Here is a 16,099-nt window from a genome sequence, read left to right as displayed (position 1 = left end):
ACAAACCATCTCTAAAAGACATTTTAGATCTCTTTGCAATAATGTGCATAATCCATTAATGTTTCATGACTTTATTCAGAGGTGAATAATTACTAAATCTGTTTTTGAAATGATTCCGACAAATCGCATTAAAAACAGAACATGTAACTAAACTATAGTTGACAAAAGAAAATGTTTCTCTGCTTATATTGATGACCACTATTAACACCTCCTATAAACAAATATAATTTGGGCTACATAATGTTAATTAACGGATTGAAAGCGTACTCTTGTGAATCCCAAACAAGCCCTGCTGGCCTTTTATTGTGGCCAGCATAAGGCACACCTGCGGAATAATCATGCTATCTAATCAGCATCTTGTTATGCTACACCTGTGAGGTGGATGGATTATCTCGGCAAAGGAGAAGTTCTCACTAACACAGATTTAGACAGATTTGTGAACAATATTTGGGAGAAGTAGGCCTTTTGTGTACATAAAGGAAGTCTTAGATCTTTGAGTTCATGATAAATAGGGGCAAAAACAAATGTGTTGCATTTATAACTTTGTTAAATGTATTAGGCAGCAAGTGAACATTATGTCCTCAAAGTTGATGTGTTAGAAGCAGGAAACATGGGCAAGCGTAAGGATCTGAGCAACTTTGACAAGGACCAAATTTTGATGGTGAAACAACTGTGTCAGAGCATCTCCAAAACTGCAGCCCTATCAAAAGTGGTCCAAGGAAGGAATAGCAGTGAACCGGTGACAGGGTCATGGGTGGCCAAGGCTCATTGATGCACGTGAGGAGTGAAGGCTGGCCTATGTGGTCCAATCCAACAGACAAGCTACTGTAGCTCAAATTACTGAAAAAGTTAATGTTGGTACTGATAGAAAGGTGTCAGCACACTGTCCATCGCAGTATATTGTGTATGGAGCTGCGTAGCCACAGACCAGTGAGGGGTGCCCATGCTGACCCCTGTCCACTGCCGAAAGCGCCTACAATGGGACATCTGTGAGATGTGCTGGACAAACAAGTCTGATCCTTGGAGGCCCCAACTCGCAACTTACAGGACTTAAAAGGATCTGATGCTAACGTCTTGGTGCCAGATAACTCAGCACAACTTTAGATGTCTAGTGGAGTCCATGCCTCGATGGGTCAGGGCTGTTTTGGCAGCAAAAGGGGGACCTACACAATATTAGGCAGGTGGTCATTATGGCTGATCGGTGTATGCAGTGGTTGACTCAGGTTGTATGAGGGCAGGGGTGAAAAAATAAAGAGGGCACCAGCAGCATATGGTGGGGCACCAGTGCGCAGAAATTTGTGATGAATTTATGGTGAAACAGTTCCAAACCCTGGTTAAGATTAAAATTGTCTAATTATGTGACTCAGATTTTAAGTACAACTACTAGACCTCTGTTATAAAAACACACAGGGAAACATTAACTATTTAACCATTAATTTCACCCACAGTAACACACACAAGTGATATCACTGAAAATGAGCTGTACATTGAGGAGCTTAGTCAGGGTAGGGAGATAGTCAGTCTGGTGCAATCAGAGTAGAATTCTTGTGTTTGTATAAATGACCTTGTTTGTGAAAACTGGAATGTCCTTCTCAATGGATAACAGCAGAAGATCTGAGAGCCTGCCTTCTATGGAGGACTAAATGTGCCATAATATGAAATAAATAAATATATGTAAGTAAATATATAAATCATTAAACATATAAATAAATAAATACACAATTGCATTGTGTACACTTATGCATCGTCCAAATGAAATAGACATTTAATTTTGTTGGTGAGAAGTTGTTCGTCATCCAAATGTAATGAGGTGGGACCTCACCCATTTGATAGAGCTGTCCACATTGGACTGTGTTTTATGCTTGGAACAATGTGATTGGACACTTGAGAAGAAACCAACAGATGAGGGCTGTCAATCATGTAGCACTAGGGGTGTAACGATTCATTTTAACCACGATTCGATTCGTATCACGATTCGTGGTTGTCGATACGATTCAAGGCCAATAATGGTTCATTTAGAACGATACGATCCGAAACGATTCAGTGACTTGAAATCGATTCAGTATCTTTTCAGCCAAAAATTCAACCCGTTTGACTGAAATAAATACCTGGATACTGGACAGTGCAGGTGAAGTTTCCTAGATTCCTGTTGTTTCTTGTAAGGGAATCAGGTATCAATTCATTATGGATATAAACAAACAAGTAAATAACAATTAATGGCAAATGCATTCACATTTTATTTGAATAAAGTGCAACCAATGCTTTAGGTTAGGTTGAATTAACAGGAAGTTAAAATGTTCTGCTCTCATTTTCAATATTCAATACATTTTCAATAAAAGTACAGTAAGTGCAACCAACATTTCAACAGTAGGTTTACCTGCTACTTGTGCTTTTGTTTTTCAACATAAAAATACTACTATATTACTATCAAAAATATAGTGCAACCAACATCTCTTCAGGTTGAATTAACAGTAGGTTCACCTGCTACTTTTGCTTTTGTTTTTCAACATAGAAATAATACAAATAGAGTAAAAAATGAAGTGCAACCAACACTTTCCACACACTGGACCGCAATGGTGCCTTGATAATTTCTCGCTCGTCAGCTTCTCCTCTGCCATCTGCCATGCTATGTTTTGTTGTCTTTGCGCTGCTGCTGGCCCGGGGCGATGACGTCACGGATGGGCAGACTGAATCGAGTAACGTTTATTGCCTTTATCATTAAAAGTGCTAAGAAAAAACATTCCTATAAAGTCTGACGTGCTTAAATCCAATGGGTTATTTCCTAGTATCGATACAATCGATTGATTACATTTTAAAACGATGTTAGATCGATATATGTCGTCCGGAAGGCCAAATTGCTGAGCACAGATCCATGTAGTAGGATCATAAGAATATATATCGATACATCGATGTAGTAGATGGATTGTTACACCCCTATGTAGCACACAAAGGAGTTCCAGTGTTTCCTTATCGTTATGGATACAGAATTGGGTCGCTTTGAGAACTATTTAACCAGAGAATTTATGTCGTTAGCATGTGGCCTGTTTTTAGTAAGGTTACTTTCATTGTGGGCAAGTGCATGATCAGGTGGTGGACTGGAGAAGTGAGTATGTCTTGTTTGTGCCAGACTGTCAGCACCGATCTATTAGCTCAATAGTTTTACTAAGCTAATATTGATCGATAGAATTTACTGTAGCATTTTTTTTTTGTTGGTGATAAATTAAATAGATGGAAGGTGTTAAACAGAGGGAGTTGGGCCAAGTTTCGCAGGTTGGACAAAACCCACACAACTCAAGGCATAATATTATGCATGGCATAATATTTAGTAGGATGAAATTGATTAGTATTTCATATATTGTCATTCAAGTGTATGGTCCCTGCAAATTATATCTAAAACATCATCAATATCTATATTTGTTATCCTGGCAATCTCACCAATACAAGCCAGATATTCCTGTGGGTTTATACAGGTTGTTCAACAAGTGTCTAGTCACATTGTTCTCAGTGTGCACCAATGTAATTTAATGGGAACACCTCAACCTGAAAGTCCCACCCTCATATTGCATTTGGATTGTGCAGATAAGCAAAAAAGTATTAAATATATAAATAAAATAAAATGTATAATTAAATATGTAAATAAATGTATACACATTGCATTGTATTGACTCATGCCTCATCCAAATGCAATAGACATTTCATATGGATGGTGTGAAGTTGTACATCGTCCAAATGCAATGGGGCGGGACCTAACACATTAGATAGAACAGCCATTTTGAAAGCTACACCCTCCTCTGTCCATGACTTTTCCTAAATAAGCTTACATTGTTCAGTTCCGTCTAAACTGACGAACAAAAAACAATTTAGAGACTATTTACCAGTTTTTTTACCCTGTTTTCCGACTTAATCCGCCATCAGCCATCAGCCCACACCACTCAGCGTTGGTACCCAAATGGTAGCCAGGCGCTAATCACCCCTCGCTGAATGCATGACGTTAATGGATACCCAGAATTCACAAGAATTTCATTGTGCAGGAGGACGCTGTGTTGTTCGGTGCATTTGATAAATAAACTTTGAACTTGAACTAGAAAAACTTGTAATGCCCGAGAGGAATATCTGACTAGTAGTATTGGCGAGATTGCCATGTTAACAGATACAGATATTGATGATGTTCTAGACAACATTTGCAGGGACAATAAACTTAGATGACAAGATATGAAATACTGGTCAGTTTCAAATTACTCGATATGATGCCATGAAGAATATGACTTTTCTCCGGAAAACATGTAAGGCATTTTTCCAAAGTCACAAAGCACATCTTGCTCTCGTTCTCAACAAATTAGCTTAATATATTGGGCTAGTTTTTGGAGTTGAAAGAGAATATTTGGTATATTAAGCCCATTAAAAAGTGTAGTTTCTAGGAGGCACCACAGTTAGAGAAGGTGTGCATATGGACCTAATACTGTAGGTTCAAGCATGCCTGTTCAGTTAGGCATCTTGCCTTGTCCTCCAACATTGACCACTGACCAACAGTAGCAACCAGTCAATAGATAATAACGATATTTCAGTTGCACAACGCATTAGTTTTGGCCACCCTGCGTGCTTGTTTTGCTTGCATAAATGGTGACTAAAACGCAGTAATCCCGTAGCCCAGCTTGCGGAGAATAGAAGGCAAAAAGGGATTTCAGTAGGCTATCTCGTCAGCGGCTGCTCTGGATACAGCATGTCAGATTGCGTAAGCCAATGTCTACTTGTAGTCTGCCTGCTACATTAAGGCCTATTTAATTATGATTATATCTTTTTTTTCTTTTTTTTTGCATCTGTATTTTATTGGCAACTAAAAAACATTGCTACGGTGAAATCTTTATCTTATCTGGAGGTTTAAACGACTCTAAGACATAACTTGTCAAGGCTTACGCCAACTATTGAGCTATAGAACGGTGCTGGCAGCATGGCACAACCAAGACACAGACACTTCTCTGGTCCTCCACTTGATCGTGCAGTTGCCACGATGAAAGTAACTGAAAACAGGCAATATGCAAATGAAATAAATTCTCTGGTTAAAGAGTTCTCAAAGCGACCCAATAGGCTCTGTGCACAAGCGTATAGATGAACTTCCGCTTTAGCCAGATGTCGGCATATCAGTTTCCGGTTTACTTAAGGCGATCACCGGCGTCGGGTGATCCCTGGTCCCATACTCCAACAAGCAAGCGGAACAAGGGATTCAAACTCTACGTATGGAGTTATCTGCACAACTACAAGGGTAAGTAGTTTACTGTGGTGTGCCGGCCGGCTATCGGCTAAGCTAGTTAGCGAAGTGTTCCTTTTTAGTGTAGTATTAGGCAGGACAATAGAACGCATAAAAATTCAACCTAGCCTCAAAAACGGCAAAAGAACGCTGGCTGAGATGGAACGCTGGCTGAGCTGGAACGCTAGCGCGTCCCCATAGCAAGTGAATTGAAACAAACCTTCGTTCAGCCTCTTCTAACCTGAATGAAGCTTAAAATTCCATAGCCTCAAAAAAGCACCAAAACAGGCCTCCTCTTTTATTTTACTACTGTAACCTCATTTCACAACAAAACTGAAAAATAACAACTGGCATAGGAAGTAAACATCTGGTCCTATATGGTATTAATTGCACTTAAACCTGCGTTACGTGGAAGTATATAAAAAATCCCCTTTTCTGACTATTTCTAGTCTAGCGTTTGAAGTCATTGAATGGCGCAAGGCATATTTTATTAAAAAGAGGACATTCTCCTGATTTAAATGATGCCCCACTTGTACCTTGAAACTTAAATGAGTCACGTACATTATATTTATTTTTTTTCCCGTAAAATAGCAACACTCATCTTGTTGTGAGTTTAGGTGTTTACTAATGCGGATGAGTATTAGTAAGTAAACCGGAAACTGCAATGCCGACTTCTAGACAAAAGCGGAAGTTCGTCATTACGCTGGTGCACAGAGCCTATTTTGTATCCATAACGGATAAGGAAACAATGGAACTTGTGCTACTCGAATGACAGCGTTCATCGGATAGTTTGCACTCAAGTGTCCAACCACAATGTTCCAAGCATAAAACACTGCAGTCCAATGAAGACACTTCTATCAAATGGGTTAGGTACTGCCCCATTGCATTTGAACAATGTACAACTTCACACCATCCAAATGTAAAGTCTATTGCATTTGGACGACGCATAACTTCACACCATTTAAATGAAATGTCTATTGCATTTGGATAACGCACAAGGTTACACCATCCAAATGAAATTACTATTGCATTTGAACAACACAATTTTACAGCTTCTAAAATAAAGGTTAATTGCATTTGGACTACGCAAAACCTTCACACCATCCAAATGAAATGTGTATATATTTATTTATATTTATAATAATGTAATTATAATTTTAAAAAATTATATTGTTTGCTTGTCTGCGCAATCCAAATGAAATATACAAGTGGGACATTCAGTATGATTGAGGTGTTCCCATTCCATTGAAAACACTGTTACTGGAAACTTGACACTACACTCCTTGAACACCATGTATTAACCCAGAAGAATCTGGCAAGTATTGGCTGGTTAACAGATACAGGTACAATTTGTAGGCACCATAAACTTGAATGGAAATATATTAAATGCTGTTCAATTACATCCTACTCAATATTATGCCATGATACATTTGATTGATATTAAATTCTCAGTAAATCACAAAGCACATCATGCTCTTTTTCTAAACAAATTAATGTTGTAAATTGGGCTAGTTTTGGTAAATCCATTCAAATGTATAGTTTCTAGGAGGCTACACAATTAGAGAAAGATATTGAGACAACATTGACCATTGACCAACAGTAGCAACCTAGCAATAGATGTTATCGATCTTTCAGTTGCACACCGCACTTATTTTGGCAACCCTGCAGGCTTTTGTTCCCTGCAAAAATTGTGAAACAAACAACATACCAGTAGCCCAACTCACAGAGAATAGAAATGAAAACGCGATTTCAGTATCTCATTAGGGTCGCTCTGGATAAGACATGTCAGACTGCTTATGTCTATGCCTAGTCTGCCTGATATATTCAGGCCGATACATTTTTTGAATGGGTGTTGAGAGTAACGTTTTGTTATGATTGTTAAATCCGATTATAACAGGGAAGTGGAAATGACTTGAGTTCTGTCTGTTTTGTCCAGCCTGCCGCGACCTGGACCAGCTCCCTCTGTTTAACACCTTGCGTCTATTTATTCTATCGGCAACTAAATAACATTGCTATTGTGAAATCTGTATTTTTCAAACCTTGTAAAGGCTTATGCCTACTATTAAGCAATAGATCGGTGCTGGCAGCATGTCACAAACAAAACACACCCACTTCTCCAGTCCTCCACCTGATTATGCACTTGCCACAAAGAAAGTAGCCTAACTGAAAACAGGCCACATGCTAACAACATACATTCTCTGGCTAAATAGTTCTCAAGCAGACCCAATTTTGTATCCATAACGGACAAGGGAGCACTGAAACTCGTTTGTGTGGTACATGATTGAAAGCCCTCATCTGATGTTTTTTTCTCAAGTGTCCAATCACAGTGTTCCAAGCATAAAATACACAGTCCAATGTGGACAGCTCTATCAAATGGGTGAGGTCCTGCCCCATTGCATTTGGATGAAGCACAACTTCACACCATCCAAATTAAATTTCTATTTAATTTGGATGATGCATAAGTGTACACAATTTATTTTATTTATTATTTATATATTTAAGTATTTAATAATAATTTTTATATATTTATTAATAAATTCAATTATTTATATATTTATTTGTATATACATTTATTCATTTCATATTATGGCACATTAGTCCTCCATAGCCTTCCACACATCTGTTCCTGAGCTGGGTCTTGATCAGCTTCAATTTAGAGAAAAACGGCTCAAATGAAGCGGTTGTCACTGGCAATGTGGCATATATTTTGAGAAGCTTAGTCAGGGTTGGGAATACTGTGTCCACATCGTTACCTTTAAGGCACCTGAGCATAGCTTTCACATTGTTGGTTGGAAGAGCATAGGATGAGTAGAACACCTTGAGTTGTGATGGCAATTCCATCGATCGACACTCTTTAAGGAGTCAGAAACAGAGACAAAATTCTCTTGGCACAATTTAACAGTTTATTAATTATTTGCAAATAAGAGAGACATGTCAAACGCTTACAAACATAATCGTCCGAGGAGTCTCTGACTTAACACATGAATAGTTTGTATTTATCAGAGGAAAAAGGGGTGTGGTAAGTTGTTGCCCATGTTAGATTCTGTCCAAGTTTGATCCATGAACAAAATAAATGCAACCAGAAGTCAGGGGAGAGCCATCTTTATTCAGCATGAGTCTATGATGTTGTCAATCCATTTCTCATTTCAATCTCTTCCATAATTACAGAGGCAACACTGTCTTTATGCCAGAATACATAGGAGGTGGCCAGTGGTCATAACCAACCATTACACATTCCAATGCCCTCCAATAAGAAAGGTTAATCCTACAACAGACCCTTGTATGGTATGTTCCAACCTATGGTCAATGGACCTATCCATATAGCCTGTCAGTCACATGGGCAACTCCTAGCAGGAGGAATGGACAGAATGTATGGACAGGATGTGTGGGGCCCATCAGTAACAGGCAACACGTCCTGTTTATGGTCCTTCTTTCAGAGTTAGTCAGCACATCTGTGTTGTGTTAAGTTTCTCATGCCCATTTCCTATCACCCATCTGTCTCGTGTCACATAGGATTTTACCCAAAAGGCAGGCTGTCCCCCCACCTTATCCATCCTGCCATAAAGTTTACTGTTGTGTTTACCTAAAGGGGCCAACTGACCTTACTTCCCCCCAAAGACCACATTCCTGAGGAACAAAAGGACTGACACCCTTCTTTGTCTAGGCAGGAGAACATGGTCAAAAGTACCTAATAATCCTCTGATATTGTACAGACGTGTGTCGCAATCAAGGTAAAGATTTACATACCAGCCAATGGAAAGACAGACATTTCTCAAATGCACCTTAGTTCAAAATTTCCATAACAAAGTTCAGTGACAAGATATCCTTCTTCCATGTCATAAAACATCTCTAATGTGTAAAACAGCTCTGTCATCTGTTATGCCTTTCCAGTGACTTGAGATGGTAAGTCAGTAAAGACCCAATAAGACTGCTCCAGTTGGGGTGTCATCTTTCCCGTTGAATCTCCAGTCTGGCTCCTTGGAGAGGATGTCAATGAAATTAAAGAACACCTTTCCCCAATAGTGCTCCTCCAAGCTCTGGGTTAGATGGTCCTCTGTAGAAGATTGGTTGCTGTACTTGTACCTCTGAGGTACCTTTCTGTGTCTGGCTTGTCCAGGTATTTCATCAGGGACCTCAATGCCAGCTGCCCCTGCATGTTCTTTGGCTTTTGAAAAGAGAACTTTGAATTCCTCATCTTTCCTCATTGCTTTTACCCTTCCCATGACCCCTTCCACAGTGGTGTGTGACACTGACATATTAAGGTCCTTTCTCAGGAGTACAGAGGAAGCAATCGCATTCTCAGTGAAGACTGGTGTGGCGATCTCCATGCGCAGAATAAATTCAAAATCTATGCTACGCAAGAGCATTGTGATGGTAATTCCATGTATCGACACTCGGAGTAAGGGACACAGAAACAAAGTTCTCTTTGTACATTATTTTATTAATTATTATGCACAGAGACTATTATGAGAGACGCGTCAACCGCTTACACAAACATAATCGTCTGAGGAGCCTCTAACTAATGTAGCTCATTCAACCGTATATATCACATAGGAAAAAGGGGTGTGGTAAGATGCTGCCATCTGTCTAAACACCTTTCCCTTTGTTCTATCACACAAGTCAAATGCTATCTTCCCCCACCTTATCCTTCCTGCCATAATGTTTACTGTAGTGTTTACCCAAAGGGGCCAACTGACCTTACTGCCCCCTGTTGTATCTTCTCCTATCCTGTCCTAAAACCCATTGATCTCCATCTGGACAGACAATAGATGTCCCCTATGCAAATACCAGATCCCACACATTCCTGTACCTATCTTAACAGTGGGACTTAGTCCTTTAATCAGTGAGAATACATTGTATTAAGAAATTTCCACAACAGCATCCAGGCATCACCTGCTGCAGAGTCTGATGGATCACTCTCAGCCATGTCCTGAAGATGCAGGGCAGAAAGGACCTTCTTCAGCATTCTGAGGGCATCTTCTCTGCAAGCCCATTGTGTGTTGGACAGCCTTTTCAGCTCATGGACTCTCTGGCTAGGGTACACATATTGTTGCATTTTCACAAATGCTTTGTAGATGAGGCTATGAAAAAGTATAGCATCTTAACTAAATTGAATTGGCACTCTCTACCAAGACCAAGTTCAAAATCAATCCACCCACATTGCCAAGCATCAACCAAAGGGACACCCACCAACCGCAACCACCCTGAAATGAGGGCTGAGTATTGCCAGCAGAGTTCAGCACAATTGTGTACAACAGGTAGACAAAAACAAGCCAGTGACTCCACCCCCAAATGGCATTGGAGGGATGGCATCCCAGTGGCGATGAGAGCCCACCTGGCAAGACAGCAAGGGTGGACAGTATCAATCCTTACTGGTCACCTACACACCCCTGGGCCAGACTACACTTAATCATAGACCATGCTAAAGAGATTAGTCTTTAGTAGACACTTGAAAGTTTGCACTGAGTCTGCATTTCTAACCTTGATTGGCAAATCATTCCACAGTAGTGGAGCTCTATGAGATAGTTCTAGTTAGGATTCTAGAAGCTGTGTGCAGCACTATTTAAAGTTTATTTATTGATTTATCAGGATAACCGGAAAGAAGAGCATTGCAGTAATTTAATCTAGAAGTAACAAAAGCTTGGATTTGTTTTCCTGCATCAGTTTTTGATAGAAAGTTTCAGATTTTAGCCATGTTTCGAAGATGAAAATAAGCAACTTGTGAGATATATTTTATATGTTAATCAAAGGAGAGGTCAGGATTGAGGTTAACACCAAGGTTGCTTACAGTTTTTTGGGATACGACCATGCAGCCGTCGAGGTTCACAGTGAGCTCTGCCAACAAAGCTCTTAGTTTCTTGGGACCTAAAACAAGCATTTCTATTTTTCTTGAGTTTAAAAATCTAGAAGTTCTCTGACATCCACTTCCTAATATCTAAAACGCATGCTTCCAAAGTAGCTAATTTTGGGGCTTCTCCATCGAAATATACATCAGCATAACAGTGAAATTTGACATTGTGATTCTGGATTACATCACCCATATATAGTGAGAACAGCATTTATAGTGAGAACAATAATGGGCCCAAAACTGAGCCTTGAAGAACACCAAAACATTTGATTTGTCATAGGATATTCCACCAACACATACGGACTGATATCTTTCAGATAAATAAGATTTAAACCAGGCTAGAACATGGTCACATAGCCCAATATGGGTTTCCAGTCTCTAAGAGAAGGGAGTGATCAGTAGTGTCAAAGGCAGCACTAAGATCAAGAAGCAACAAGACGGATGAGGAACCTTTGTCTGAGGCCATTAGAAGGTCATTTGTTACCTTCACGAGTGCAGTCTCAGTGCTATGATGCGGTCTGAAACCAGACTGGAGCAATTCATAAACTTACTTTGTCTTCAGAAAGGCATTCAGTTGTTGGGAAACAAATGTTTCTAAGATTTTTGAGAGGAACAGGGTGTTTGATATTGGCCTATAATTGTTTAATATGTCTGCATCCAGATTAGATTTTTTAGAAGAGGCTTAAATTTCCGAATTTTTTTGTGAGTTTGGTACATATCCGGAGGAAAGGGAGCAATTTATTATGTTCAACATTGTCTGACCTAGCACCGGAAATAGCTCCTTAAGTAATTTTGTTGGAATCGGGTCTAGTTGACAATTTGTGGGTTTAGAACTCATTACAAATTCAGTGAACATGTCGAGCGATACATGATACAAAAATTCAAGTGTCGCCATTGACCCCAGGTCAGGGAGGTTCAGAACATTCTCAGGACAACTGAGATTTTGGGGACTATAACTATTTAAGGAGTCAGTTATTTGTTTTCCAATGGTGATGATCTTTTCATCCAAAAAGTTAATGTATTCATTACAGCTAAAGTGAAGAACCACTTCACTTGTTGAACATTGCTTTTTGGTTTACTTTGCACCTGTATCAAAGAGAAATTTTGGATTGTTTTTGTTCATCTCAATCAGGTTGGAGAAATAATTGAGCAGATGTTTTTCTGTGTTTTTCGGTATTGTAGTGTACTGTCTATCCAGGCTAGCCTGAATATATCCAACTTTAAAATCCTTTGTACATCAGCAGTTGTCACAAAAAGCTTTTGCTCAAATCTTCTGGAGGAATGACATAAGTGGCAAGGACCTTGATTATGTGTCTTATTTTCTGTTGGGACTGATATTATCAATGTGATTGATATTATCAAAATGCATTTTGATGGTGGAATCATATTTGGGTAGAACCTGAACAAGTTAATGAAAGTTTCCTTTGTTTAAAGATGTGCTACTTTCATCAAGACTCCTGAACGCCACATTTTGCCTTGCAAAATATAATCTACTAGCCTGGCTATTATTTCTCAGTTTTTCTGTTGTTCTGATTGATGTATATGTAAACATAAAACCACCATGTTGTTTGCAGTGAGTCATGATCATTGTACTTTTGTTTAAATAAAGAGGTAGTATTGGTAGTTTTGTGCATTAAACATGTACGTTTCTTATTCCTTGTTAATGATCTGGATGTATAATTAAATCCCTTTTTGTTGTGTTGCTACAGATCAGCTCTTATCCAGCCAGTTCATTAATTTCCATACGTTTTCATAATAAATCCATTCGAGTTACATTGAAATTGCGGAAAGGACAGATTTTTCTTTTACTTTTACTGCAGGCAATATTGATAATAGACCAATGTCCTATTGGGATATTTCTCATTTGCAAACATATTTAGCAGCGAGTGAGTTGGAAGTAGTGTTTTGATCTTTTATTATATAAGACACCAGTAAGAAAACAATTAAAACATCTTGGGTCATGATGATTTTAAAAGAAATATAGCATGATTCTTTAATGTTTTGTAGAGTAAAGGGCAAAACCACGTTGCAGCAATATATTACATAAGGGTGTAACAAAACCTGCTGTACACTTCTAAGCTAAATAAATTATTTCACCATATTCTTTTAGATTTTCATAACATGGCACCTGAAAACATTAATTTAGCAGTAGAATATTTTTACAACCCGAAATCATTACATAAACAAAGAATCACTTTGATTCACAAATTTATTGATTACAAAAAAGCAATAGGAACTGGTAAATTTGAACAAAAGAGATAGTTCTTTTGGTGTTTTTGACATGGTTTTATTAGTTTAGACAAAAAATTACATAAAATTCTAAAGAACAACAGAATTGTGTATTGAGTGATAAAATCCAACCCACCATATCAACGTTACCATGGTTCCATTATTTACAGTATTATTCATGTGTCGACACACTTTTAAAACAGGTCAACTTGTACCTGTGAAGATGGTTCACCATGGCATGGTTTTAAAGTATTTCTTTTTCACAGGTTTTACCTCTCTGAATTAGCCTCCTGGTGCTTTAGGTCTCAGGTTTCACTGTTGTGGAATCTGAGCATTAACAATTACAATATGTACATTTCATTGGAAGTGAATGTGACTAGATAATGAGAACAACAGAAACATCTCTGTTTAGATTATCTCTCTGTAGGTTGCGCTCTGATAACCCCAGGATTGTTCACATTTACCATTTGGCATGGGGGTTACTGTCTTGGAAACCGGATCTTTGCTATGTAGAAACGCCCTTAATGTATAGGCTAGCTAGCAACTAACATTACAGTGAGAAGATAATGAAACGTTCACCGCATGACATCTGTGCTGCAATTTTTCAATAAACTTGAGCGAACTTCTCACTCGATTTGATACAGGTTCTATATTATTTGACCACTAAACGAAACCACCGATTTCTTACACTGTCAAAACCTTTTTCCTGCAAAGAAGGGATCTTTTCATGTGCTTTTTAAACTTCTGATCTCTAAGGCCGTAGATGAGAGGGCTGAGTAGCCGGGGTAAAATATTAGTTATAATGGCATTGCAGAACAGTATGACCGAGCGAAAGTCTGGGAAGAGCATGGTAAGGGTTGTGTCCATGACAGGGGTGATGTAGGACAACATACAGAGCAATAACTGTACCACATGCAAACGTATAGTCATCTGAGCCTTCCTTGACAAAACTGGATCTGAGGTAGCAGCTTTAGCCGAAAACACCACTCTAAATTATGTGTAGATCAGTGTGATCCACACAAAGAACATGTAAAGAATATTGGTGGCATAGTCTGTGTAATAGTGGTGAACTGACTGAAAGATATTTATATGAAAGCACATTCTACCAGAAGAGAAAAATGACAAAGGCTTAAAGACAATGGTAATAATGACATTGATGAATCCGGGAATGGCCCCCACAACCCAAATACAGGCGATGAGCATGTAGGTCCTACTCACTGTACAGATTAAAGGATGCTGTAAAGGGTGACAGATGGCTACAAAGCGTTCAGTTGACATGGCTGCCAAGTTTAAAGGAGTGTTTTTATGAGTGTTCTCACCTATCAGAAGCAGAACTATACACATCGACACATTTAGGGTAGGACAAACATAGACCAAGACATGTAAGATCACCATAATAGACACCATGACATTGTCATTGATGATCAGCTGCATGTAAAGGATGTACCTGGAGTCACTGTGGAAGTTCACGTTGGTGAAGAAGGTGTATAAAAGGGTTCCATTAATGTAGTTAATAATGAGACCAAAAAGAACGATTGTGAGGTTCTTGAACAACGCCTCTTCAAAAACATCTCTGCGCATGTTGAGTATGGAGAAGTTGCTGTTCATCCCAGTTGCTGACAATAAAACTGACTGGAATGCTATGTATCAGTGAGTAAGAAGCACTAAAAATTGCACTTTTTATTAAAACACAATATCAAAGATAAAAGAAGATGCATTAAATACAAAGATAAGCTATACAATTGTCAGGAAAAATATAAAGGATAAAGTCTCATGAATACTGTGAATCATTGCTGTTCATTGAAAATTGATACATAGAATGCAATGTCGCACTGAATGGATGAAATGTCTTACTCTTCTTTGCAGGGGCTAGAAGCCTTTATTACAGTTATTGGTGTGAAAAACAAGTAGTCCACTGGTAAAAAACATGGAACACAAACAATGATCAAGTACTCAAGGGTCCCAGCCTAATGTCATGACCCAGGGTATTTGAAGTGGACCAATGTTACCATAAGAGGTGTTTGTTTATTGCATTGATCTGCTTTTTGCAGATCATTGCTCATCTGGGACTTGGAGAGTTTGAGATAAACATCTGATCTAGGTAGCTTAGGGGATGTGGTGACATTTTATGTCTCCTTGGACTGAGCCCCAAAAGACTCCTAACAGGTTATTACCAGAAAGCGTTGTTTCAGAATATATATATATATATGGCATTTGAGGCAGTTTGTACTGTCTAGAGGCATTGGAATGCAAAGTTGGAGGAATATTTCCAAACAAAAAAAACAGTTCTGAACAGCTGAATACAGTGGGGAGAACAAGTATTTGATACACTGCCAATTTTGCAGGTTTTCCTACTTACAAAGCATGTAGAAGTCTGTAATATTTTATCACAGGTACTCTTCAACTGTGAGTGACGGAATCTAAAACAAAAATCCAGAAAATCTCATTGTATGATTTTTAAGTAATTCAATTGCATTTTATTGCATGAAATAAGTATTTGATACATCGGAAAAGCAGAACTTAATATTTGGTACAGAAACCTTTGTTTGCACTTACAGAGATCATACGTTTCCTGTAGTTCTTGACTGGCTAGGCCACTCCAGGACCTTGAGAAGCTTCTTACAGAGCCACTACATTAGTTGCCCTGGCTGTGTGTTTCGGGTCGTTGTCATGCTGGAAGACCCAGACACGACCCATCTTCAATGCTCTTACTGAGGGTAGGATGTTGTTGGCCAAGATCTCGCGATACATGGCCCCATCCATCCTCCCCTCAATAC

At 38.8% G+C, this 16,099-nt stretch overlaps 1 pseudogene; it reads right to left on the bottom strand.

Annotated features, from left to right (window-relative positions):
• Nucleotides 1-14,006: 14,006 nt before the first annotated feature.
• Nucleotides 14,007-14,930, bottom strand: LOC105009556 (annotated as a pseudogene).
• Between the last annotated feature and the right edge of the window lie 1,169 nt (nt 14,931-16,099).

Source organism: Esox lucius, chromosome 12 (assembly GCF_011004845.1).
Source record: "Esox lucius isolate fEsoLuc1 chromosome 12, fEsoLuc1.pri, whole genome shotgun sequence".
Lineage (NCBI taxonomy): Eukaryota > Metazoa > Chordata > Actinopteri > Esociformes > Esocidae > Esox > Esox lucius.
This window is presented reverse-complemented; position numbering and strand designations above follow the sequence as displayed.